The sequence below is a fragment of the Dermochelys coriacea genome, chromosome 5 (genome assembly GCF_009764565.3).
Source record: "Dermochelys coriacea isolate rDerCor1 chromosome 5, rDerCor1.pri.v4, whole genome shotgun sequence".
Classification (NCBI taxonomy): Eukaryota; Metazoa; Chordata; order Testudines; family Dermochelyidae; genus Dermochelys; species Dermochelys coriacea.
In genome coordinates, this window is record NC_050072.1 from 86,571,262 (window position 1) to 86,599,027 (window position 27,766).

General features: G+C 41.2%; 1 long non-coding RNA gene across 1 annotated transcript; it reads right to left on the bottom strand.

Moving 5' to 3' along the window:
• Window positions 1–748: 748 nt before the first annotated feature.
• Window positions 749–27,766, bottom strand: LOC122460259. Its single transcript, XR_006281460.1, has 3 exons — window positions 27,631–27,766; window positions 9,184–9,290; window positions 749–849 (listed from the first exon to the last, which is right to left on the bottom strand). It is a non-coding gene; the product is annotated as an uncharacterized LOC122460259 (long non-coding RNA).

Below are 27,766 nucleotides of genomic sequence, written 5' to 3' on the forward strand. Positions count from 1 at the left end.
AAGAATTTCCTTCCATGTTTTTGTAAGCTGACCTGGCTCTCATATAATGAAACCACAGCAGGTTTCTTTCCATTTGGGGATTCATTTGGGAAAATTTGGAATTGATTTGATTTGAAACAAATACAGATGGGACTGTTGCCTCTCAGTCTTCAGAGATCCACAAAGAAATGATTGTGGTGATCAGTAACATGTAAAAAAATGCAACTGGAAAAGTTTCTTTTAAATTTGTAATGTATTATGGATTTTAAAATGTATTATGGATTTAAGCTTGCAAGTATCCACCAGCTTTCAGACGTATTTTCAATCATGTTAAACAGCACAGTTCCTAAATAATTCACCTCTTGTTTTACTCACCAGGATCATAATACAGAAAGGGCATGTCTTGACTAGGAAAACTGGTCATGTTTAAAAATGTGCTGGTTAACTCATTTAATTAACATGTTTTTAAAGAGGAGTATTTTAGACAGGGCCCAACCAAACTGCAGCTGTCCTAGTAACCACGCAAACAGAGTGTGTTTTAATACAACTAAATGTAAATGTAGTCATCTAGGAATAAAGGAGCATAGGCCATACTTACAGAATGAGGGACTCTATCCTGGGAAGCAGAGACTCTGAAAAAGATTTGGGGATCATAGTGGATAATCAGCTGAACATGAGTTCCCAATGCGACACTGTGGCAAAAAGAGCTAATGAAATCCTGGGATGAATAAATAGGGGAACCTTGAGTAGGAGTAGAGAAGTTACTTTATCTCTGTATTTGGCACTAATGTGCCCCTGGAATACAATGTCCATTCTGGTGCCCACAATTCAAGAAGGATATTGATAAATTGGAGAGTGTTCAGAGAAGAGCTACAAGAATGATTAAAGGATTAGAAAACATGTCTTATAGTGATAGACTCAAAGAGATCAATCAATTTAACTTAACAAAGAGAAGGTTAAGGGATACTTGATTACAATCTATAAATATCTACATGGGGAACAAATATTTAATAATGAGTTCTTCAATCTATCAAAGAGAGGTATAACACAATCCAATGGCTGGAAGTTGAAGTTAGACAAATTCAAACTAGAAATAAAGTGTAAAAATGTTGTCAGTGAAGGTAATTGACCACTGGAACAATTTATTAAGTGTTGCAGTAAATTCTCCATTGAGCATCAGTCATCAAACATCAATCAAGATTGGATGTTTTTCTAAAAAATGTGCTCTAGGGATAAATTTGGAGAAATACTATGGCCTGTGTTATACAGAAGATCAGGCTAGATAATCACAATGGTCCCTTCTGCCTTGGAATCTATGAATCTATGTGCAAAAAAGACTAATATGATTCTGGGAGGGGGTGTATTAACAATGCTGTCATATGTAAGACACGGGAGGTAATTGTCCCACTCTATTTGGCCTCAGTAAGACCTCAGCTGGAGAACTGTGTCCAGTTCTGGGCACCACACTTTCAGAAAAATGTGGACAAATTAGAGAGCATCCAGAGGACAGCAGCAAAAATGATAAAAGTTTTAGAAAACCTGACTTATGAGGAAAGGTTTTAAAAAACTGGGCGTGGTTAGTCTTGAGAAAAGGAGATTGAGGAAGGACCTGATAACAGTCTTCAAATATAGTAAGGGCTGTTATAAAGAGGATGGTGATCAATTGTTTTCCATGTCCACTGAAGTTAGGATAAGAAGTAATGGGCTTAATCTGCAGAAAAGAGATTAAGGGTAGATATTAGGAAAAAAATGCTAATTATAAGGGTAGTTAAGTTGTGGAATAGGCTTCCAAGGAGGTTGTGGAATCCCCATCATTGGAAGTGTCATAAATATAAAGGGAAGGGTAAACACCTTTAAATCCCTCCTGGCCAGAGGAAAAACCCTTTCACCTGTAAAGGGTTAAGAAGCTAGGATAACCTCGCTGGCACCTGACCAAAATGACCAATCAGGAGTCAAGATACTTTCAAAGCCGGAGCGGGGGAGAAACAAAGGATCTCTCTGTCTGTGTGATGCTTTTGCTGGGAACAGAAAAGGAATGGAGTCTTAGAACGTAGTTAGTAGTCTAGCTAGATATGCATTAGATTCTGTTTTGTTTAAATGGCTGATAAAATAAGCTGTGCTGAATGGAATGTAGATTCCTGTTTTTGCGTCTTTTTGTAACTTAAGGTTTTGCCTAGAGGGATTCTCTATGTTTGGAATCTGATTACCCTGTAAGGTATTTAGCATCCTGATTTTACAGAGGTGATTCTTTTACTTTTTTTCTTCAATTAAAATTCTTCTTTTAAGAACCTGATTGCTTTTTCATTGTTCTTAAGATCCAAGGGTTTGGGTCTGTGTTCACCTATGCAAATTGGTGAGGATTTTTATCAAGCCTTCCCAGAAAGGGGTGTAGGGTTTGGGGAGGATTTTCGGGGGGAAAGACGTTTCCAAGTGGGCTCTTTCCCGGTTATATATTTGTTAGACGCTTGGTGGTGGCAGCAATAAAGTCCAAGGGCAAAAGTTAAAATAGTTTGTACCTTGGGGAAGTTTTAACCTAAGATGGTAAAAATAAGCTTAGGGGGTTTTCATGCAGGTCCCCACATCTGTACCCTAGAGTTCAGAGTGGGGAAGGAACCTTGACATGGTGGCAGAGTGGTGGAATTAACTTGAAATCATTTTGAGATCAATTTGAGATTTTTTGAACCAGAAGCACCGATTTTAAAAGGAAATATTTTTTTTCCTTTGGCCTGCTGGAAAGCAGGTTTTAAGCTGAAAGCAGTTAGAGGTTTTTTTTGTCTCTGCTTGGGGGCCAGAGCAGAGACAAAAGGGAATTGTCTTTTGTGAGCTGGAGTTTTCTCTACTTAAAGGCAGGGTAGTAAACCTCCTGCAGGGAAATTCAAAAGTCTTCACAGACCTGAAGAAATTTTTTTTTTTTACCCAAGAGCAACTAGAGGGGACTGTCTATTTGCCTGGAGACAAAGGTGTTAGGTTTTTTTTTTTTTTTTTAAGGATTTTTCTGTAGGCTGACAAGCACTGTCAGAGAACATAGGTATCTGATTACAGCACAGCAATATTTTACAAGCCAAGTTTTGTTGTTGTTTTATTTCTAACTCTCGGGTGCAAAGTTAGTTAAAAACAGAGAGGCAAACATGACAGAGCCCAAAACAGAAACAGCCAAAGAGGCTGCCCACAGGAGAGCTATGGAGACAAAGGAAAAAGAATGGAAGCATACTGAGGAGGAAAGGGAGGCTGCCCACAGGACAGCTATGGAGGCAAGGGAAAAAGAAATGAAGCATACACTGGAGATGGAGAAGGCAAAGGGAAAGCAGAATATACCAACAAACCCTAGCAATCCTTCTCCAGGTACTGCTTCACAACCCAGGAAGTTCCCCACCTACAAGGCAGGCGATGATACCGAGGCTGTCTTAGAAAACTTCAAAAGGGCCTGCCTTGGGTACAGCATCTCTACAGACCAATACATGGTAGAGCTGAGGCCGCAGCTCAGTGGACCCTTAGTTGAGGTGGCGGCTGAAATGCCTAAGGAACACATGAACAAGTATAAACTGTTTAAAACCAAGGCGAGAGTCAGAATGGGGCTAACATCCAAGCATTCCCGTCGGCGGTTCAGAGCCCTAAGGTGGAAACCAGACATGTCATTTACCTGACATGCCTACCACATTGTGAAACATTGGGATGCCTGGATATCAGGAGCAAGTGTTAAATCTCCAGAAGATTTGCCCTTCCTAATGCAAATGGAGCAGTTCTTAGAGGGTTTTCCTGAGGAAATAGAAAGATACATCCTAGATGGGAAACCCAAATCTATAATCGAGGTGGGGGAGATTGTAGCCAAATGGGTGGAGGTGGCAGAAAAGAAAAAAACTGGTCGCAGTTGGAGTGGATACCAGAAGGGACAACCTCAGACCACACCCTACTACCAGGGGCAGCCCAAGGCCCCAACTACCCGCCAAGGAACCCTCCAGATACCTTATCTTCCCACCACACCATTCTCCAGCAACCCACCTCGCCCCAGTGATCCGTCAGCTGGACGATGTTTTAAATGTAATGAGCTAGGACATGTGAAGGCCAACTGCCCCAAGAACCTCAAGAGATTATGGTTCATTGCACCAGAATCACACCAGAGGTCCTCAGGCCCAGATACCTCCCAGATACCCTTGAAGCGGAGGGAAACTGTGAGTGTGGGAGGGAAGAAGGTCACCGTGTGGAGGGACACTGGATCACAAGTGTCAGCTATCCATGCTTCCTTAGTGGACCCAAATTTAATCGACCCAGAGATCCAAGTGACAATTCAACCCTTCAAGTCCAACTCTTTCAATTTGCCTACAGCCAAGTTGCCTGTCCAGTACAAGGGCTGGTCAGGAATGTGGACTTTTGCCGTCTATGATGATTATCCTATCCCCATGCTGTTGAGGGAAGACTTGGCCAATCATGTGAAGCTAGCCAAGAGGGCGGGAATGGTCAACCGCAGCCAAGCTAAGCAAGCTGTCACACCTAGCTCTGTTCTGGAAACTTCTACCAGGACCCGGTCAGAGGTGATGGACCCAGACCCCAGGCCAACGTCTGCAACAGCAGTAGTGGATCCAGTCCCAAAGACCCAGACAGAGCCAGTCCCAGAACCGGAACTGGCAGCAGCCGATAACCCGACACAAGAGGCTTAGCCAGAGCCTGAACCCCAACATAGTGCACCAGCAGAGAGTGGTTCACAGTCAATGGAAACAGCCCCATCCCTACATCGCTTCCAGAGGGACCAAGCCTAGGTCCACAATCCAATGAGGAACTGATGTCTCCAATATCAAGGGAACAGTTCCAGACCGAACAGGAAGCGGATGAAAGCCTCCAGAGAGCTTGGACGGCGGCATGGAGCAATCCACCGCCTCTCAGCTCTTCTAATCAATCCAGGTTTGTTGTAGAAAGAGGACTTTTATACAAGGAAACTCTTTCTGGTGGGCACCAGGAAGATTGGCATCCTCAGAGACAGTTGGTAATTCCAACTAAGTACTGGGCCAAACTCTTGAGCTTAGCCCACGATCATCCTAGTGCCCATGCTGGGGTGAACGGGACCAAAGACTGTTGGGGAGGTCATTCCACTGGGAGGGAATGGGCAAGGATGTTTCTACCTATGTCCGGTCTTATGAGGTATGCCAAAGAGTGGGAAAACCCCAAGACCAGATCAAAGCCTCTCTCCAGCCACTCCCCATCATTGAAGTTCCATTTCAGCAAGTAGCTGTGGATATTCTGGGTCCTTTTCCGAAAAAGACACCCAGAGGAAAGCAGTACATACTGACTTTCATGGATTTTGCCACCCAATGGCCAGAAGCAGTAGCTCTAAGCAACACCAGAGCTAAAAGTGTGTGCCAGGCACTAGCAGACATTTTTGCCAGGGTAGGTTGGCCCTCCAACATCCTCACAGATGCAGGAACTAATTTCCTGGCAGGAACTATGGAAAGCCTTTGGGAAGCTCATGGGGTGAATCACTTGGTTGCCACCCCTTGCCATCATCAAACAAATGGCCTGGTGGATAAATGTAATGGGACTTTGGGGGCCATGATAGGTAAACTCATAAATGAGCACTCCAATGATTGAGACCTAGTGTTGCAGCAGTTGCTCTTTGCCTACAGAGCTGTACCCCATCCCAGTTTAGGTTCTCACCATTTGAACTTGTATATAGCTGTCAGGTTAAGGGGCCATTACAGTTGGTGAAGCAGCAATGGGAGGGGTTTACACCTTCTTCAGGAACTAACATTCTGGACTTTGTAACCAACCTACAAAACACCCTCCTAACCTCTTTAGACCTTGCTTAAGAAATCCTAAAGGATGCTCAAAAAGAGCAAAAAGCCTAGTATGATAAACATGCCAGAGAGTGTTCCTTCAAAGTAGGAGACAAGGTCATGGTCTTAAAGGCTCTCCAGGCCCATAAAATGGAAGCGTCATGGGAAGGGCCATTCACAGTCCAGGAGCGCCTGGGAGCTGTTAATTATCTCATAGCATTCCCCACCTCCAACCAAAAGCCTAAGGTGTACCATATTAATTCTCTAAAGCCCTTTTATTCCAGAGAATTGAAGGTTTGTCAGTTTACAGCCCAGGGAGGAGATGACGCTGGGTGGCCTGAAGGTGTCTACTATGAAGGGAAAAGTGCTGGTGGCATGGAAGAGGTGAACCTCTCCATGACCCTTGGGAGTATGCAGCGACAGCAGATCAAGGAGCTGTGCACTAGCTACGCGCCGACATTCCCAGCCACCCCAGGACTGACTGAACGGGCATACCACTCCATTGAAACAGGTAATGCTCACCCAATTGAAGTCCAACCTTACCGGGTGTCTCCTCAAGCTAAAACTGCTATAGAATGGGAGATCCAGGATATGTTACAGATGGGTGTAATCTGCCCCTCTGGCAGTGCATGGGCATCTCCAGTGGTTCTAGTTCCCAAACCAGATGGGGAGATATGTTTTTGCATGGACTACCGTAAGCTAAATGCTGTAATTCGCCCAGACAACTATCCAATGCCACGCACAGATGAACTATTAGAGAAACTGGGATTGACCCAGTTCATCTCTACCTTGGACTTAACCAAGGGGTACTGGTAGTTACCGCTAGATGAATCCGCCAAGGAAAGGTCAGCCTTCACCACACATATCGGGCTGTATGAATTTAATGTACTCCCTTTAGGACTGCGGAATGCACCCACCACCTTACAAAGACTTGTAGATGGTCTTCTCGTGGGATTAGGAGAATATGCAGTCGCCTACCTTGACGATGTGGCCATATTTTCGGATTCCTGGGCAGAACACCTGGAACATCTACAAAAAGTCTTCAAGCGCATAAGGGAGGCAGGACTAACTGTTAAGGCTAAGAAGTGTCAAATAGGCCTAAACAGAATGACTTACCTTGGACATTAGGTGGGTCAAAGCACTACCAATCCCCTACAGACCAAAGTGGATGCTATCCAAAAGTGGCCTGTCCCAAAGTCAAAGAAACAGGTTCAATCCTTCTTAGGATTGGCCGGATATTACAGGCGATTTGTATCGCAATACAGCCAAATTGCCACCCCACTGGCAAACCTAACCAAAAAGAAACAGCCAAATGCCGTTCAGTGGACTGAAGAGTGTTGGAAGGCCTTTAACCAGCTTAAAGAGACCACTCATGTCTGACCCTGTACTAAGGGCCCCAGACTTTGACAAACTGTTCCTAGTAACCACAGATGCGTCCGAACGTGGTGTGGGAGCAGTCAATGCAGGAAGGACTGGATCAAGAATTCCACCCTGTAGTGTGTTTCTCAGCAAGAAGCTGTGTGAGAGGGAAAGCAGCTGGTCAGTCAGTGAAAAAGAATGTTACGCCATTGTCTACGCTCTGGAAAAGCTACGCCCATATGTTTCCACCTGCAAACCGATCATGCTGTGCTACAGTGGCTTCATACTTCCACGGGAAATAACAAAAAACGTATTCAGTGGAGTTTATCTCTTCAAGATTTTGATTTCAACATCCAACACATCTCAGGAGCTTCTAACAAAGTGGCTGACGCACTCTCCCGTGAAAGTTTCCCAGAATCAACTGGTTAAAATTGTCCTTGAGATGTGGAAAATATTGTTAATCTTTATATACTTGGTAGTATATTTAGGGGTGCATGTGTCTTATTAACTCTGTTTTCTCCTAGAGCTCCAGGAAGAAATCACAGCCAGCGTTTCACCCTATCTGTGATTTGGGGGGCGTGTCATAAATATAAAGGGAAGGGTAAACACCCTTTAAATCCCTCCTGGCCAGAGGAAAAACCCTTTCACCTGTAAAGGGTTAAGAAGCTAGGATAATCTCGCTGGCACCTGACCAAAATGACCAATCAGGAGACAAGATACTTTCAAAGCTGGAGCGGGGGAAAAACAAAGGATCTCTCTATCTGTGTGATGCTTTTTCTGGGAACAGAAAAGGAATGGAGTCTGAGAACTTAGTAAGAAGTCTAGCTAGATATGCATTAGATTCTGTTTTGTTTAAATGGCTGATAAAATAAGCTGTGCTGAATGGAATGAAGATTCCTGTTTTTGTGTCTTTTTGTAACTTAAGGCTTTGCCTAGAGGGATTCTCTATGTTTGGAATCTGATTACCCTGTAAGGTATTTAGCATCCTGATTTTACAGAGGTGATTCTTTTACTTTTTTTCTTCAATTAAAATTCTTCTTTTAAGAACCTGATTGCTTTTTCATTGTTCTTAAGATCCAAGGGTTTGGGTCTGTGTTCACCTATGCATATTGGTGAGGATTTTTATCAAGCCTTCCCCAGGAAAGGGGGTGTAGGGTCTGGGGAGGATTTTGGGGGGAAAGATGTTTCCAAGTGGGCTCTTTCCCGGTTATATATTTGTTAGACGCTTGGTGGTGGCAGCAATAAAGTCCAAGGGCAAAAGTTAAAATAGTTTGTACCTTGGGGAAGTTTTAACCTAAGCCGGTAAAAATAAGCTTAGGGGGTTTTCATGCAGGTCCCCACATCTGTACCCTAGAGTTCAGAGTGGGGAAGGAACCCTGACAGGAGGTTTTTAAAAATCAGGTTGGACAAACACCTGTCAGGGATGGTCTAGGTTTGCTTGGTCCTGCCACAGTGCAGGGGGCTGGATGAGATGACCTTTCAAGGTCCCTTCCGGCCCTACATTTCTTTCATGGTACCTAAGAATTATTTATAAAAGTAAAATGTTTAATATCAGTCACAACTAAGACCATAAATCCCACACTGTGACCTACAAAATGTCTCAGTTTCTGCATATGGCTAGCTAGTAGTTTGAAATGAGAAGTAGTCACTAAACTGTGATTTTAAGAGTAATATTGCTAAAAATTCTTGGCTACACATCTCTTTGGTCTTTTATAGCTCTCCATCCTTCCCCACCTCTTTCTAACAAGACTGGGTAGGAATGGATTCATATATCTGGCAAATACAGCCTCAATGGATATTTTAAAATACATCAAGCCACATTTTCCTCTGTTTTCCCATTAAAGTCAATGGGATTATTTTGGCATTGAGAGGATAATTTGACCCATCCTGATCATGTTAGGTTGAACTGGCAGTTTTCTGTCCTTCTCAGTTGCATTATTTGTATGGCATCTGAACACCATAAATGTGCAGCACAATCCATCTACCTTAACAGCAGGGGATATGAAGACATGCAGAATGTATTGATACATGACAATTACTTTGTTTTTCTGCTCTTAGATTCCACTGTATGCATTCTTACCTGTCTGTCTTTTGGTATTCAGTAATTGGCCCCAGCCAAACTACTTTGAAAGGTGAACTTTAATAACATACTACTGCATATATCTCCCACAATCATCAGAAGCTCACCTGAAGGCCAGAATGTGATGCAGTAAGACTACAAATCCAGAATTAATCCACCATCAAACCATCAGAATTGAGTAAATTTCTAGGTTTCTTTTAAGATTTATATTAACAACTGCCAACAATCTGTCCTCCTCTCTATCTCTGCTACACTGACTCTCTTGCTCACCCTTTCACTCTCCTCTATTCTCACTATGCCTTCCTCCATTACTTTCCCTATTTGAGATTCATGCCAAAGCATTGTCAGAGGTCTACAAAGAGACTTGTTAATCCTACGCAGGGGAGTGATGTCCACAAGCTCCATGAAGATAGCTGTCTTGATTCTGAACTTAACTCAATCCTTAACCTTAATCCTGAATCCTTAACTCAACAGAAGGCTGATCTGAACTCTACCATGCTGTTGCTGTTCCTACCACCAGAGTACTGCAGCACAGAATACCCAGAAAGCCAGATCTGCCTTTCTTGGTTTAATTTGATTTAATACAACTTCAATCAAAAAGAAAAGATATAAAAGTGCCTCACACATCACAAATCCACAGTAGTATCCACTTCGCTCTACATGTGAGCATTTTCTCACTGCTCGCTCAAGTTCAGAAATATTAAACTGTGTATAGTAATACTTTTGTTTGTTTCTCTTCAAATGAAAATAGTTACACAAAAACTGATAATTCAAAAAAAAAACCCTTTAATTTTGCCAGCAATAATTGCAAATGGAAAATGAGTCCCATGATAGTCTTATGTAAATAATGCAGGTTACATGTCCTATTTGCTTTTCAGATTCATAGGGGGTTTATTGATGCTTCAAATGCTCTGCATACAAAATGTTAAATGAATTGATAGCAATGTGGCAAAAGAAAGAAATTCTAACTGCATTTTAATTTTGATTCTTGACACAAGATCTCACTCTCACAGCTTTGGGTGTCAGAGGCAAAGGTTAACATTTTCACAACCATCAATAAAACATAGGACCTTAAGTCCCATTTTCCAAAGTGACTTAGACACTTTGGCCAAGTCCCTCAAAGGGATTTAGGTGCCTTACTGAGTGAAGTGCTTAAATCCCTTTGAGGATCTGGGCCTTGGGCCCAGATTTTTAAAGGTATTTAGACATCTAACTCTGATTGTTTTCAATTGGAGTAGGTGCCTTAATACCTTTAAAATTCTGGGCCTTACAAACCTACATCTCACTGAAGGACAATGAGATTTAGGTTCCTATGTGCCTAAGTTTCTTTTGAAAATGAACTTACTTAGGTTCCCAAGTCACTGAAATGCTCTTGAAAATTTTACCCCAAAATGGTTTAAGTAACACAGAGCCCCATTCTCCCCACTTGCTTGTTTTATATAAACTATGAGGGGTCACTTCGTATGAAATTATAATGTATCATGTATCAGTCGAACAGTTTTATAGTGAGACAGTTTTCTTCTACCTTTCCACAGATGGGTAAGCTATCAGAGTTAGATTATTCTCAAACAGGGACTAAGCCATTATGAGAGGCGCCAATTATGGAGCAAGACCCTGGAGGTTGGGCAAGATACCTGGTCAGTGTCATCGTGACAGCTGGCCAATGGCAGCCCTCCTTTGTTAAAAGGTCTGTTATTGACAAACCCCAGCACTCTTGACATGGCATGATAGGCAGTGTTGGGTGGCCTCTTCCTACTTCACCCTCCATGCTGCTCTGGACATAGTTTGTTTAAATAAAAGCTTTGATAAAGCTGAAGTCATTTGGCCAAAAGTCTGGTCTTCATTCTCACTGGCCCATTGCCATTTACAGACAGACATCAGGATTATGGGAGTTAGCGGTCATGTAAGGAGATTGTAGCTGCTCTCCGTTGCAGAGATGTTTATAAAAAAACATAATGCCTGAGCCATAGACCTTAAGCCATGACTCAGTTCATCTGGGAACTGCAACAGACACTGAACAGTCAGTATTTCTTTAGTTTTAACAATTGGTTTTAATCATGGAGTGGCAGGAAAGCTATAGATCCAGACAGTGATACTTTTCTGTTCTTTCAGTTTATAAAATCCCCCAAATGCTCATCCCACAAGGCTTTGGTCACCCTGACATCAATTTGACACCCTTCACAGTATAATTCACATGCCATACAATGAACTCACTCTCCAGCCCCCGCAAAATAACAAACTGCTCCCCACAGAAGTGAAATCCATAGATCCACCAAAAGCCTCCCAAAAGCCACCCACAGTCCACACCGAGCCATCTGTCCAAAAGTACAGAAAACAAAGATGGGGTTACAAGGTTAATGAATCTGGTCTTGGCAGATAAAAAGAGGAGTTGATCTCAACTGAGGCCTGGTCTACATTACCGCTTAAGTTGATGCAACTTACATCACCCCGAGGTGTGAAAAAGACACTCCCCTGAGAAAGGCAAGTTATAGCAACCTAAGTGCTGTCCCCACCGGCACTATGCTGATGGGAGATGTTCTCCTGCTGACAGTTTCTGCCTCTCATGGAGGTGCAGTAATTATGCCAAGGGGAAAGTGCTTTCCCAAATGCGCTATAGTGGCACAGCTACATGAGTGCAGCTGTGCTGATGTAGTGCTGTAGTCTAGACTTGCTCTGAGGCATTAGGGCATATGAAGATCTCTAAAGCAGCCGGTTCCAAACCAATTTAAGGCTTGATAGATCACAATCAACACCTTGGCTATCAAGGGCAGCCAGGGCACGAGAGTTATGTGCTCTTGGCATAAGCAATCACTTAATTGTCAGAGACAAACTGTATTATGATGGAGTTAAAGTTGTGAGTACATATCTGTAATTTAGGGTAAAATGCGCTACAGGAATGTTGTATTATCCAAAAACAAAGCATCATAAAGCCAGGGAATTCTGAATCAAGATTAAATTTAAAAGAAATCCAAACATGGAGCACCCAAACAACCTTAATTCTGCCCTGTAGCAATCCAATACCATGAACATACAATTATCATTAATGAATAATAGTGTTGTAGTCCCAGATTATATGATGCAGATATTTAAAGACACACTTGATTTTTTTCATTTTTCCCCCTTGTGTCATTACAGGGCAGAGTTAAGGCTGCTTGTTTGCTCCAGAAACTCTGCAGGACTTTGGAGGGGATATCCCATAGTCGTTAGTTATTAAGTTTATCTGCTTGAATCAATATTTCCCAAGCAACTTCACTGGGAGATTATTTTTTCTTCAGAAGGGAATGGAATGGGTAGATACCAAGTTTATTTAATTATTCTCCATAAGCAATCCTCCACCCCACCCACTCCACCCAAAACAACTAAATAAAACATTCATCTAATATTAAACATGAAGGTTCCTCAATTATTCATTGAAAAGGTTAAGCTTTTGATTAATATGCAGAGTCTGTAATGAAGTGTACTTCCTCTGGCTATGTCTTAAAATGATGCAAACTGAGGGATGATAACCACATCCTATCTTTAACAGTCTTTAGGTCATTTGAGGTTTGTTTGCGACTCTTCATTGTGTATATATCTTTTCAAAATGAAACTCTTCTGGCTTCCTTGCTTTAGTTAATGTTTACAAAAGTTGCAATTGTGTGATAGTGAGGGAACTCATTCATAAACAATGTATCTGCATTGAACTGAGCCAGTATGTTCAATAAAGTTCTTGCAGAAAATGAGTAGAGCCATGTTGGTATGCAGCCCACTCAAATTAGCTACATATAGTTCACCAAGTTTCACATTCTTTCACACCTCTTTCTCATTCTCTTTGTTTTAGCTGTCATAATTTCCCTGCTGTATAGGTCTACCTGAGTACTTCGTATGTAGCCATCAATGTACATTACGATATACAGCAATATGTGGTTTGCATTCACTTGTAATTCACTGGTTTCAGAGTAGCAGCTGTGTTAGTCTGTATTCGCAAAAAGAAAAGGAGTACTTGTGGCACCTTAGAGACTAACAAATTTATTTGAGCATAAGCTTTCATGAGCTTCATCCGATGAAGTGAGCTGTAGCTCACGAAAACTTGTAGTTCACTGTTAGTGGTTTCACATATTTGTTTTCTGGTATTTGGATCATTTCTGTTTTTTATGTTCCAGGATGGGTTCCTGGCCTATTCTGTGAGGACCACCACTGGGGAAATAGATGGCTCTGTAAACTGATGGAATGACTTAGCAAACAAACAAAAACAAAAATAAAAACCAACCAAACAAAGAGGTTTTCAATAGGATCTTTGTCTTCAAGAGCTAATGTTTAGAGCAAGAAAATAAAATAATTTAACATAATCAGAAAGTAAATAGAAAAACACTCAAGTTTATAGCACAAGCCAGTTATCTGATCCTGAGTGTGGACTGTTGTGAAAATTGGGTAGGTCTTTGGGATGTTACTTTTGTACGGTCACAACATTAATAGTATTTTGGGTTAAGGGTTTGGTTGTGAGGGACTTGGATATTCTCGTTGTACATCATCTTATAAAAACTCTTCAACATTCATTCAACTCTCATACAGAGAAAACAAAAAGTAAACACAAACCAGTTCAAAATGAAAAAAATCAAGTAAATCAGAGTATTAACCATTTCCCTTACTTCCTTTCTCTATACTTCTATAAAAACAACAAGAAGTCCTTGTGGCACCTTAGAGACTAACAAATTTATTTGGGCATAAGCTTTCACGGGCTATAACCCACTTCATCAGATGCATGGAGAGGAAAATACAGTAGGCTTGTATAATTACACAGCACATGAAAACTTGGCAGTTGCCTTACTGAGTGGGGGGGGTCAGTGCTAACAAGGCCAATTCAGTTAGGGTGGATGTGACCCATTTCCAACAGTTGACAAGAAGGGGTGAATATCAACAGAGGGGAAATTACTTTTTGTAGTGCTAATGAGGCCAATTCATTCTGGTAGATGTGGCCCATTCCCAACAGTTGACAAGAAGGTGTGAGTATCAGAGGGAAAATTATTTTTTGTAGTGACCCAGCCACTCCCAGTCTTTATTCAGGCCTAATTTGATGGTGTCAAGTTTGCAAAGTAATTCCAGTTCTGCAGTTTCTTGTTGAAGTCCACACACCACCCTATACTGGAAACCTACTGACTACTATACTTACCTACGTGCCTCCAGCTTTCATCCAGAACACATCTCACGATCCATTGTCTACTGCCAAGTCCTCAGATACAACTGCATTTGCTCCAATCCCTCAGACAGAGACAAACAGCTACAGGATCTCTATCAAGTGTTCTTAAAACTTTAATACTCACCTGCTGAAGTGAAGAAACAGATTGACAGAGCCAGAAGGGTACCCTGAAGTCACCTGCTACAGGACAGGCCCAACAAAGAAAGTACAGCATGCCACTAGCCATCACCTTCAGCCCACAACTAAAACCTCTCCAGTGCATCATCGGGGATCTACAACGTATCCTGAAAAATGATCCCTCACTCTCCCAGATCTTGGGAGACAGACCAGTCCTCGTTTACAGACAGCCCCCCAACCTGAAGCAAATACTCACCAGCAACTACACACCACACAACAGAAACACTAACCCAGGAACCAATCCATGCAACAAACCATGTTGCCAACTCTGTCCACATATTTATTCAAGGGACACCATCATAGGACCTAACCACATCAGACACACCATCAGGGCCTCATTCACCTGTACATCTACCAGTGTGATATATACCATCATGTGCCAGCAATGCCCCTCTGCCATATACATTGGCCAAACTGGACAGTCTCTACGCAAAAGAATAAATGGACACAAATCAGACATCAAGAATTGTAACATTCAAAAACCAGTATGAGAGCACTTCAATCTCCCTGGACACTCAATAACAGACTTAAAAGTGGCCATTCTTCAACAAAAAACCTTCAAAAACAGACTTCAATGAGAAACTGCAGAACTGGAACTAATTTTCAAACTTGACTCCATCAAATTAGGCCTGAATAAAGACTAGGAGTGGCTGGGTCACTACAAAAAATAATTTTCCCTCTGTTGATACTCACACCTTGTTGTCAACTGTTGTGAATGGACCACATCCATGATAATTGAATTGGCCTCATTAGCACTGACTCCCCACTTGGTAAGGCAACTCCCATGTTTTCATGTGCTGTGTATTTATACCTGCCTACTGTATTTTCCACTCCATGCATCTGATGAAGTGGGTTCTAGCCCATGAAAGCTTATGCCCAAATAAATTTGTTAGTCTCTAAGGTGCCACAAGGACGCCTCATTGTTTTTGCTGATACAGACTAACACAGCTACTCCTCTGAAATCTATACTTCTATAGACTTTCAGATGGAAAATCTGCTTGGCAATCTCTCAGAGGATTTTAAATCTCCATGTTGGGAAAAAGAGAGGATCCATTTTATGTGGTTGCTTTTGGCTTTCAGATTTTATTATTACTGTTTAATATTTATATTGTAATAGTGACTAGAGACCTGAAGCAAATTCAGGGGCCTACTGTGCTAGGCACAGAACAAAGACAAACAGTCCCAGCTCCTGGTGATTGAGGCTTTTGTTTGTTCTGTTTCATCTTAAAACAAAATAAGACAAATGCAGACAAAGAGGGAGAGAGAAAAGACTAGAGGAAAATGCAGCTTCTGTTCTAATGTTTTCAGTTCACTTGCTGGATGAACACAGACCCAGCTTACAGGAAAGGCCAATTAGTCATTTTCAGAATTAGTATGGGGAAATGCTGAGCAAGGTTGCTCTTATTTTCTTGTTGCGAGGTTGTGGGAGGTAATGCTTTTTTTTTTTTTTTAAACAAGCCTGACTGCTCAGAATGGCCTTTCGTTTGCCAAAGGGGCCACAGCAAAGTATTGCAAGTCAAACTCCCTAATGAACAGTTCAGACAACCTCAGCTGATGCTATTCTTGGACCCCATGCTGGGCTTTCTTTCAACAACAATTTTACATTACTTGCTTATATGATTAAAAGATACCCTGTCATCTTTCACCCAGCTGGGACAATATAAGATTTTAACTATGGCAGAGTTCAGCACAAGAGGAGCCCCTCTTGCCATCCCAAAGGCATTTCTCCTCCTTATCTCCCAAGCAGCCATTCTTATAGCCCTTCCCCTGAACACCATGCAAAGGGAGGGGGAAGCTCATCTTGAATTAACCCTTTGTTCACCAGTAACTCCTTCACCCTGTCATGGGGTCCCGCCTGTAGTTCTGAAGATGGTGAGATTTAGATCATCCCAATATCTGTGAGGAAGGGAATTCCATAATCAAGCATCTGCTGCTGAGGAAACCCTGCCTTCTCCCTGAGAGGCTTCATCATATCAGTTTCAGAATCCTCAACAAATTCACCTGTTAAGGTAAGTTGCAGACAGAGAAGTGAACTTTGAGATAGCCAGGTGCCCTTTCCAAAGAGGGCTGCACAGGTTAGAAATCCTTGCCTTTTGCTTTCATGCTGCTTCTTCCTCCTCTTCCTGCACTGCTCAACCTTGACTGATGGCCAGTCATCATTTCTAGGATGTGACTTTTGGGTCAGCCTCTCTTGATTATGGAAAAGAAATAACTGAAAGAAAACACGGAAGTGCATGATAAAGTTTTGGCTGAACAGACAATAATTTAAAAAATAGAATTTTCTTTCAAATGATATTGTAGTACAGTAGCTCACTCTGTCATCGGGAAAACTGCCTTTACACTGAAATTGCAGCAGATCAGAAACAGACTTGAATCATGAAGAAGCCTGTGGAATGACGTAAGCTATGGTCAACTAAAATATGTGTGGCTCCTCATTTATGGACTTGTGTGACTCTAAACTTTTTAGAATGGCCTGATATATGTCTGCTAATGATTTCATATATATGCATGTCTAATATTAGATCTGAGTCCTCAGTGATGAATGTGTTATATATACTGTGACAAAGTCCCTCCTCTGCCTTGGTGGGTCCTGTGCTTATTGGTGGATTTGCTCACCTCAGAGGTTAATGGCAACTCTCAGTTTGGCCACTTTTGTGGCTCAGATCTGCCATTAACTCAGTTAGCCTCATCACTGGCCAGCATGGGGAAAGGAAGAAGAACAATCCCTGCAGTCTTTGCTGATCTACCTAGTGGATCGGGGAACAGGCCAGAGACCTTCCCCTCTGGTGAAACCCACAGTCCAGTTCAACTCCTCTGATATCAAGTAGGGAGTTGGGGGAATGGAGGGATGGGGCCCACCCTCTACTCTGGGTTCCAGCCCAGGGCCCTGTGGGTTGCAGCTGTCTACAGTGGCTCCTGTAACAGCTGCGTGACAGCTACAACTCCCTGGGCTACTTCCCCATGGTCCCCTCCCAACACCTTCTTTATTCTCACCACAGGACCTTCCTCCTGATGTCTGATAATGCTTGTACTTCTCAGTCTTCCAGTCATATTCATTCTCAGCTTCTTGCACCTCTTGCTCCCAGCTCCTCACACACACCACAAACAGTAGTGAGCTCCTTTTTAAACCCAGATGCCCTGATTAGCCTGTCTTAATTGATTCTAGCAGCTTCTTGATTGGCTGCAGGTGTTCTAATCAGCCAGTCTGTCTTAATTGTTTCCAGAAAGTTCCTGATTGTTCTGGAACCTTCCCTGTTACCTTACCCAGGGAAAAGGAGCCTACTTAACCTGGGGCTAATATATCTACCTTCTGTCACTTTCCTGTAACCATCTGGCCTGACCCTGTCACAATACATACAAATAAATAGCAGGATGATGGGACTTAAAATTCTCCTCTAGGTTGCACCAATGCAACACCAATGAAATGGGATTTCCCTTTATATTGATATGGAAGCCAATGGACTTGTATTGGTGTAACCGAGAGCAGAATCTGGTCACCAAAATGGAGAGAAAGATAGAGATAAATATTAATGAAGAAGAATGAGGAAAGTATCTGGATGGATAATGAGTCTGAAAGTCAGATAAAATTAAAGTTGATTAAATGGAAATTGCTTCACAGAGCACCTCCAATAATTGTTTGTCTCCATCTAAGGCTTTTTTATAGCCTGTCATAGAATCATAGAATCATAGACTATCAGGGTTGGAAGGGACCTCAGGAGGTCATCTAGTCCAACCCTCTGCTTAAAGCAGGACCAATCCCCTATTAAATCATCCCAGCCAGGGGGGCTTTGTCAAGCCTGACCTTAAAAACTTCAAAGGAAGGAGATTCCACCATCTCCCTAGGTAATACATTCCAGTGCTTCACCACCCTCGTAGTGAAAAAGTTTTTCTTAATATCCAACTTAAACCTCGCCCATTGCAACTTGAGACCATTACTCCTTGTTCTGTCATCTGCCACCACTCAGAAAAGTCTAGATTCATTTTCTTTGGAACTCCCTTTCAGGTAGTTGAAAGCAGCTATCAAATCCCCCCTCATTCTTCTCTTCTGCAGACTAAAAAATCCCAGCTCCCTCAGCCTCTCCTCATAAGTCATGTGTTCCATGACTGTCACAAACATACAGCTAAGGGTAGCATAAAATCCCTCCTTTACCTGTAAGGGGTTAAGAAGCTCCAATAACCTGGTTGGCACCTGACCAAAAGGACCAATAAGGAAAGAAGATACTTTCAAATCTGGGCTGGGGGCGGTGGTTTTGTTTGTGCTCTCTTTGTTTGCTCTCTCTTGGACAGAGAGGGACCAGGGCAGGAAAAAAAAATCTCCTAAAACCCTACCTGAAATAAGCATATAAGATTAAAAAAATTGTAAGTAAAGGCAAACAAAATGCATATCTTTTGGTTTAGCTTGTGAATTTTCCCTATGCTAAGAGGAAGGTTTATTCCTGTTTTTGTAACTTTGAAGTTGAGCCTAGAGGGGAATCCTCTGTGTTTTAAATCTTTATATTACCCTGTAAAATTACCTTCCATCCTAATTTTACAGTGGTGCTTCTTTTAATTTTTTCTTGGTTATAAAGTTCTTTTAAGAACCTGATTGATTTTAGTGTCCTAAAGAAAGGGTCTGGTCTGTACTTTTATTGAAGGCAATTGGTTGGTATATTATTCTCAAGCCTCCCCAGGAAAGGGGTGAAATGGCTTGGGGGGATATTTTGGGGAAATAGGAACTCCAAGTGGTCCTTTTCCTGAATCTTTGTCTAAATCACTTGGTGGTGGCAGCAATGCCATCCAAGGACAAGGAAGGGATTTGTGCCTTGGGGAAGTTTTAACCTAAGCTGGTAAAAATAAGCTTAGGAGGTCTTTCATGCAGGTCCCCGAATCTGTACCCCAGAGTTCAGAGTGGGGAGGGAACCCTGACACAGTCCCATTGCCATAAAAGCTGAATGACTAATTCCTAAGGGAATATGTCAGGTGAATGCAGACTTGTTAATGCAAGTGAAAGTATCGAACAAGGGATTGTGTAATAGTACCAGGCTTGTGACTGTGGAAGTTCAAAGGAGCATCAGAAATCATCAAGGAAAAGATAGGACATCATTCTGTGTGGACCAATCCCAAAATACAGGATATTCTCCTAAATGCTAACACTGACTGTAGTAACATATTACAAAGCCTCTGAAATCCCCACTGTGGGTGACTGCACAAGAATATTGACAGACATATCCAACAAGGAACTTGGGTTACACCACATACAGGAACTAACAAGATGTGAAAAAAGGGAACATGTTATCTATGCTGTGTGAAAAGTGTCTTAAAGTATAACTTCTCTAGAACATAGCTACAAAAAGGATAAAAATGGAAAACAATGTACTATCCGAACAGCACCTTTTTGGCTTAAAATCTGTAATGCTGGAATGTTTTTCTAAATCAATACAGCGCAGAATGGAGATTTAAACATTTTCTGAAAAGGAGCTGAATTAGGTGTGACTGATAATTTGATTTTACACAGAAAATCACGTGATCCCTAGTTCAAAGCTGGCAATAAGCAGACCTCAAACAAAACCTCTCTGTATGGCCAAAAGTGGCAGAAAATTCCATTCAGTTGCTTTGCGTTAGATAAAATCTATACAAAACAAACTTTACTAACATGCACCTAACCACAACTGTATTGCAAACTTTAATACCTACGTATTTCTAGAGTTCTAGTGGAGGAGGATTCAGAGGGATCTTCAGTTGAGCTAATCAGGACTAGAATCTACTAGAGACTACAGAAAAAAGCGGGGAGGGTTGTAAATACAACAACAGACTTCTACTTTTAAAAGAAAACAGAAAACTTGGACCACCAGGTTTGCTGTTCCCTATGTGCCTGGGAGATTTGGACTTTGTTAAAATATAAAAACATGGGAAATTTAGATGGGAGTTGGATTGCCTGGAGCTGCCAAACCAGACCCCCATTACATTGAACCACAAATGACCAGAATGCCAGTTATTTTATGACTACGCAGGGCACAACAAACCTTATGCCTCATTTCATTGTTACACAATAGTTCAAATGTTATGCGTAGTTTTCTTTGTGTTCAGACTTTATCACTCAGCCAGAAGCATGATAAAATTCCTTGGTTTCAAGCCTTCATAACTTAGCTACAGTTGTTGCTAAAACCCAGAACACAACTTGAGCCAAGAGTTAAAAGCATATATAGTTTATTCACATTCCTTAAAATATTAGACAATTATTTTTATTACTAATTATTATTATTATAAACAGCCCAGGCTCATGCTCAATGATATCGCTATGGATATTTGCCTGCACAATGAGATTAGTTCTTCTTTTCTCTGAACCACCCTTATCATACTTCATATAGGACATAAACTTGTGGACTTCAATGTTTCTAGCACTTGCAATTTTGATTGTGAGTCTTTTTCTATGTTTTTTGTAAAGCCTTAGCTCCTGGAGATATGCAATCTCAGCTTTTATTTTTTTAAAAAGGACATTTTAGCCCTCATAGTTGCAGAAGAAAGTTTGAAAACACCACCTAATTGTATGTGAAAAGTTCAAAAACCAGAAGGCAAATAACAGGAACTCAAAAGGTATTATATTTTTAAAATCTCATGATTTTTAAGTCAATCTCATGACTATTTAGGGCCTAACTCATGAGTTTTGAATGCTCTGGGTTGGGAATGCTGCTTTTTGATTTACTGCTTTCTCTGAACAGGTATGTCTACACTAGACTTTTGTACCGTGAGTTAATTGTTAATCATTTCACTTGAAGTATTTAATATGTTTGTAAAAGCTAGTGTGGATCACCTCACTCTCTCGCTCTTGTTTTGTTTTCACTAGAGATTTAACTCATTGTGCACCATGCATTTTCTTTTTAACATGCTCCACTTTTAGCCACAAATCCACCCCGGTCAAGCTATAGTTGTGCCACACCACAAGGCAGCTGAGATGGCCTGAGGTGGAAGACAGACCATGAGTTATCCTGTCTCACTTTTTGCTAGCTCGAGGTGTCTGAAGTGTTTTGCTAACTCAAGGTGCCTGCAGTGAAAACACATGGCCTCAACCAATCACAACAACTGATGGATTACGGTCCTCCAGTCCCTTCCCACAAGCACCCAAGCACCCAGTTCTGTATCCTATCTTGCCATCCACCTGTGCTCTGTCCCTTAACTAGAAGTTGCTTACCTTCATATGCTTCCTCTCAGAGTCCTTGGTCCCTCACTGCTTGCAGAACCTTCAGTTTTAGTCATCTCTGGTCTCCAAAAAAGCTATTAGATGTGTGTCTGGCTAGAAGCCCATATGTCAGTATGGAGCAACTGGGCTGGAGGCTGATACCAAAGCTTGCACAACCTTTTGGGCTGAAGTGAGCTAAACCTATGACTTTGGGACCCAGAGAAGGAATGCCTACTACTATGATGATACTGCAGACCGATCCTGGGATCAATCAGACTGTACAACTGTGCAGGTGAAGCTATAAAGGGCCTCAAGGTAACCCACTGGAGGGCCAAGAATAACAATTCAAAGTCTGATGCTGCTCCAAAGGATCTGTCTGTTTTACAGACAGCTGGACCATATGCTTAACAGCACCCCAAGCCTGGATCCCAGTTTCAGCCTGGAATAATCTGTGGAGGCAGGCTGAGGATGGATTCAGAGCTTTGATGTCTGTGAGGACTTGGAGCCCAATCACTCAGCTGTGGAGAGCTAGGAGGAGAGGACCTTTGCCCCACGTCATGAGATCCCTTTGGTGAAATGCTTCTGGGACCCCAGGGAACACAATGAGGAGCCCCACATAGAAGAATAAGAAGAGGTCACAGCATCTCACCCAGGTAAACTGGGTGCAGCCATTATTGTTATTATTATAAAGTATATTATGAAATGTGTGACTGGGTTTTAACGTCTAATCTCAGCTCTCACTTAAGTTTTAGGTGGATGCAGCATAATTACACAATTCCTCCTGACTGACCATGCTATTCAATATGGCAGACAAGCAGGGGAAAAAACTGTAAAGGAGTAACTTACAGCAGCTGATGAATGAAGCAGTTGTTAATAGAAAAGCACTGCATGGGTGTGAAACACTAAAGTTAAAAGCTTTGCAGCCATTACCCTGGCAAAATATAGTCTAACCAAATACAGCCCTCAAAGACTCTACCAAGAATATCCCAGGACTGGACAGCATGTTAATGGAATATGTGGTATTCGCTCATTAGTGCTGCAGCTGGTTGATTGCAGATTTCATTTTGCTTCAGTCCTGAGGAGTGATAAATTAAATTTTTTCACTCTGTGGAAGTTCCAGAAATCTATCAGATTTCAGTGCAGTGCAAGTCTCCCGCTGCCTCCCCTGTAACTCAGAACCATCTCCAGTTCATCTGGTACAAGACACAGAAAGATTTCCCTTGCATAACCAGAAGATTTCCGTTCTGAGGTCTGAAATAACTGCTTTCTCTTCTATTCTGGGATCTTCATCCAGGATTACAATCATTGAAAGCTACCCAATCATTGAAAGCAGTCTGGAATAAGTTTGAAATAGTCACCAATGCTGCCCTAGTTCACCCCCTCCACATCTTTAAAAAAAGTCTCTCCTGTGAAAATAAATATTTTGGGGCGTGCAAAGGTTCTGGTTTCATACCATCCTTTCCCTGGAAATATTCTGCAACTGAGCTTGGAATCCAGAAGAAGCTCTAGGAATGGTATTTGAAATATAAGATACAATTTTTTCTTTCTGGTCACATGGAGAAAATATAAAACCATATGGGACTAACAGACATTCACAAACTTTTTTCATTTGTTTGGAACCTCTGAGTCAGCCTCAGATTCATTCAGGGAAGGGAAGATGCCACAGAGACTGCTCTTTGTGACCCAAAGGTTGCATGATGTGAGGGCCAAGTGACAGAGGACCGGGAACAATCTGCAGCTGGAGGTACACAAGGACTGCTCCAGGAAGTCAGACCAGTTCCACAAAATAGAGCTCAGGCAGCAGCTGGAGGATCTCCAGATGATTGCAAAGCGAAGAAAGGTAGCCTTGGAGCTGGAGAAGAAGTGAACCTGAGATGAAAGGGAGCTTGTCAGAGTAACTTTGATATGATCGGCAGATGTAGGAATGAGACACGATGTTTCAGAAAGAAAAGTTCAGAAGACTTTTTGAGATCTTGAGCCAGTTGACAAAAAGCTCTTCTTCCACAGAACCAAGTCCTCCAAGCTATGGAAAGCTGTTGGAGGGAGCCAGTCAAAGAGACCTGGAACCCTGCACCACTAGCAGTATCTGCCGCATACTATACCTGCTGTAATGAAGGGGAAAGAAACCAGATACCTAGTTATGAGCAGCTCCATTATCTATAACACCACATGTCATATTTTATTGTAGTTTGCTCTTTAGTGCTTGGAATGTTTTGCACTGTTAGACCTGTTGCTGTTTTGCACTTGTTTGTTTTACACACCTGTTCAACTTTGTAATGGTGACTTGACTGCCCAAATACGTTTACTTTATGTAAAGCTTTATTTGGTCTCAGACTGAGGTCTGGAGTCACAATAGATAACTGCAACAAATGGAAAATGACACGTCCATCATAGAGACAAGATGGATGAACCAGAACCTAATGTTAAGCACGTAAATCCATATTCTGAGGCACTGAAACAAATGGCCTGATTTTCACAGATACTAAGCATCCACAGCTCCCTTAAATATAGGTGCTTAAATATAGATTTAAATGCCTATATGTAGGCACCCAAGTTTGTAAATGTTGGCCAAAGTTTCTTTTTGATTACTTTTAAACAGCATATGGATAACTCAGCTATTGTAAATCAAGGTTCCTTTGTACTGGAACACAGTTTGAACATATTCATTGCTTTTTGTTATACCTTCTATGGGCTAAACCATGAAGAATATACTGAATTATTGTTACTCAGATAGAACTCTCACTTAGGCCAATAAGGACATCAGGATTTGGCCCTGAGGGTTTTATTAAGCTAATATTTAACTTAAGACTATTTTTAACACATGTGACTTTTACATTTTTTGGGGGAAAATATTTTAGTGATAAAAATAAATTAAAAATCAATGTCCAGTGTCTGTTCCTATTTTAGTGATAAAAATAAATTAAAAATCTACGTCCAGTGTCTGTTCTTACATTTTAGAGCTTCTGGGAGATTTTCACCCAACAAGCCTTCCTTCATGTGGTATTTGGGAAAAAATCCTTACACAAGCCTGGTTCTGCAGTGGTAATTCCTGCAGTGCCATACAAATCAATATGCTAGTTCAAAGACAGGTTAGGTGGTCAATATATGTCACCGTCTCACAGATGTCTGTGCTGGGATGAGAGGTATCCATTATTCTGATTTTTTTGATCACCAAATTATAGTCTTCGTCAAATTACATTAACATCATTTCCTTTTGAATAACACACTGTGGTAACATGATATCCAGAGATTTGCACTGGCCACGTTATTTCGTATCACATATCATCTGCAGAGGCATGTCTTAACAGATAACCCTGGGGACCATGCTAAGATTTACTCAGACTAGGGCTGTCAATCAATCACAGTTAACTCATGCAATTAACTCAAACAATTAACTGTGATTAAAAAAATTAATTGCGATTAATCACACTGGTAAACAATAGAAAACTAATTGAAATTTATTAAATATTTTTGGAAATTTTTCTACATTTTCAAATATATTGATTTCCGTTACAGCACAGAATACAAAGTGTACAGTGCTCACTTTATATTATTATTTTTTATTACAAATATTTGCACTGTAAAAATGATAAACAAAAGAAACAGTATTTTTCAATTCACCTCATACAAGTACTGTAGTGCAATCTCTTTGTTGTGAAAATGTAACTTACAAATGTAGATTTTTGTGTTACATAGCTGCACTCAAAAACAAAACAATATAAAACTTTAGAGCCTACAAGTTCACTCAGTCCTACTTCTTGTTCAGCCAATTGCAAAGACAAACAAGTTTGTTTACATTTATGGGAGATACTGCTGACTTCTTCTTATTTATGTCACTTGAAAGTGAGAATGGGCGTTTGCATGGCACTTTTGTATTCACGTGCCAAATATGCTAAACATTCATATGCCCTGTCATGCTTTGGCCACCATTCCACAGGAGCTGCTTCCATGCTGACGATGCTCGTTAAAAAAATGCATTAATTAAATTTGTGACTGAACTCCTTAGGGGAGAACTGTAGGTTCCCTGCTCTGTTTTAACCACATTCTGCAATATATTTCATGTTATAGCAGTCTCGGATGATTACCCAGCACATGTTCATTTTAAGAACACGTTCACTGCAGATTTGATAAAATGCAAAGAAGATACCAATGTGAGATTTCTAAAAATACCTACAGCACTCAACCCAAGGTTTAAGAATATGAAGTGCCTTCCAAAATCTGAGAGGGGCAAGGTGTGGAACATGCTTTCAGAAGTCTTAAAAGAGCAACACTCTGGTGCAGAAACTACAGAACCTTAACCACCAAAAAATAAAATAAACCTTCTGCTGGTGGCGTCTGACTCAGATGATGAAAATGAACATGCATTAGTCCACTCTGCTTTGGATTATTATCGAGCAGAACCTGTCATCAGCATGGACACATCTTCTGGAATGGTAGTTGAAGCGTGAATTGTTAGCACATCTGGCACATAAATATCTTGCGATGCCGGCTACAACAGTGCCATGCAAATACCTGTTCTCACTTTCAGGTGACATTGTAAATAAGACGTGATTTATTTCAATTAGAACACAGAGTACAAAGTGTATAGTGCTCATTTTATATTTATTTTTTATTACAACCTAATACAAGTACTGTAGTGCAATTTCTTTATAATAACAGTTGAACTTACAATGTAGAATTATGTAGAAAAAATAACTGCATTCATTCAAAAATAAAACAATGTAAAACTTTAGAACCTACAAGTCCACTCAGTCTTACTTTAGCTAATCACTCAGACAAACAAGTTTGGCTACAATTTGGAGGAGATAATGCTGCCCATGTCTTATTACGTTTAACAGTGTGATTAATCGTGATTAATTTTTTAAGTTGCTTGACAGCCCTAACTCAGACAAATAGTAACTTTTCAAAACACACAACTACTCTTCTCAGAAGCTGAATCTCGGCTAGATTGACTGTTTAGAAGCAGTTTTGGTTGGATTCTCGAAACACTTACATGCACACACAACTAATTTTATGCAGGTGATTAGACCCAATATGTTCAATGGGATTACTCACATATGCACAATTATTCAGGTGTATAAGTGTTTGCAGAATCATGACCATAGTTTGTACAGTACCATAAGATACTTTTCCATTATAAAGACTACTTTCTTACAAGATGTTTATTTAACAATACGAAATTTATGGTGTTTAGGGAAAGTAGCATTGATGCTGCAAGTCCAGTTTCCTTTCATTTTTTTGCAGCACTGAAAACAACAAAATACACTTCAACCATATCTTAAAAAACCATAGCCTCTCCCTCTCCCAGAACAAAACAAATCAAATTACAACTACTAGCAACATTTTCTCCCACTGGACCTGAGTAAAGACTCAGGTAAAGCTCTCACTGAAGTCGATGAAAGTTTGACATGAGTTAAGTATATTCAGTATCATTCCTTGTGCTATTTGAAATGGCTCAGGAATTAAATCTTGCAAAGCAGGTTTAGTAATGAAAGTCAGCTCAACCTTTAACTCTTGAAACAACTGAAAGAGATAAAAGTTAGCATCTCTCAGATGGATTATTCTTAACGTGTATGACATTGCTAATGAATATAAATCAAACATATAAAACTCTGACCCTAAGTGCTTTAGCTAATGGCTACAATGAGTTGTGCAAATCCTGGGGTTTGCAAGCAAAACCTTGGGAGTTCTGTCAACAAGGATGGTAGCAAAACATCCCCCATAGATTTGCTTGGAAGTTCAATTTCAATGAATTGACTCTAACCTGTCCTCTGCTGCTCTCTCTGCCAACACATCGCAGGAGAGCCCAACCTTAGTTCTGATGTGTATATGGGGGGCCTAACAGCCAGCTCTTATTCACTCTGGTACTGGGGACAAGTGGCCTTTGCCACACTCCAGAGCTTTAATGAGACATTGGGTGGCCACTCCCTCTTCCTACCAGGCTAACTGTCAATCAAGTGTGGGCCACTTCTTCTCTTCTATGAGGGTCTTCTGGAAGAAGGATGTGCCCTCCACCACAGTGCAGGCAAGCAGCAGCAAATAGGCTCCTCTTGTTGTCTCTGCCTCAGGAACTG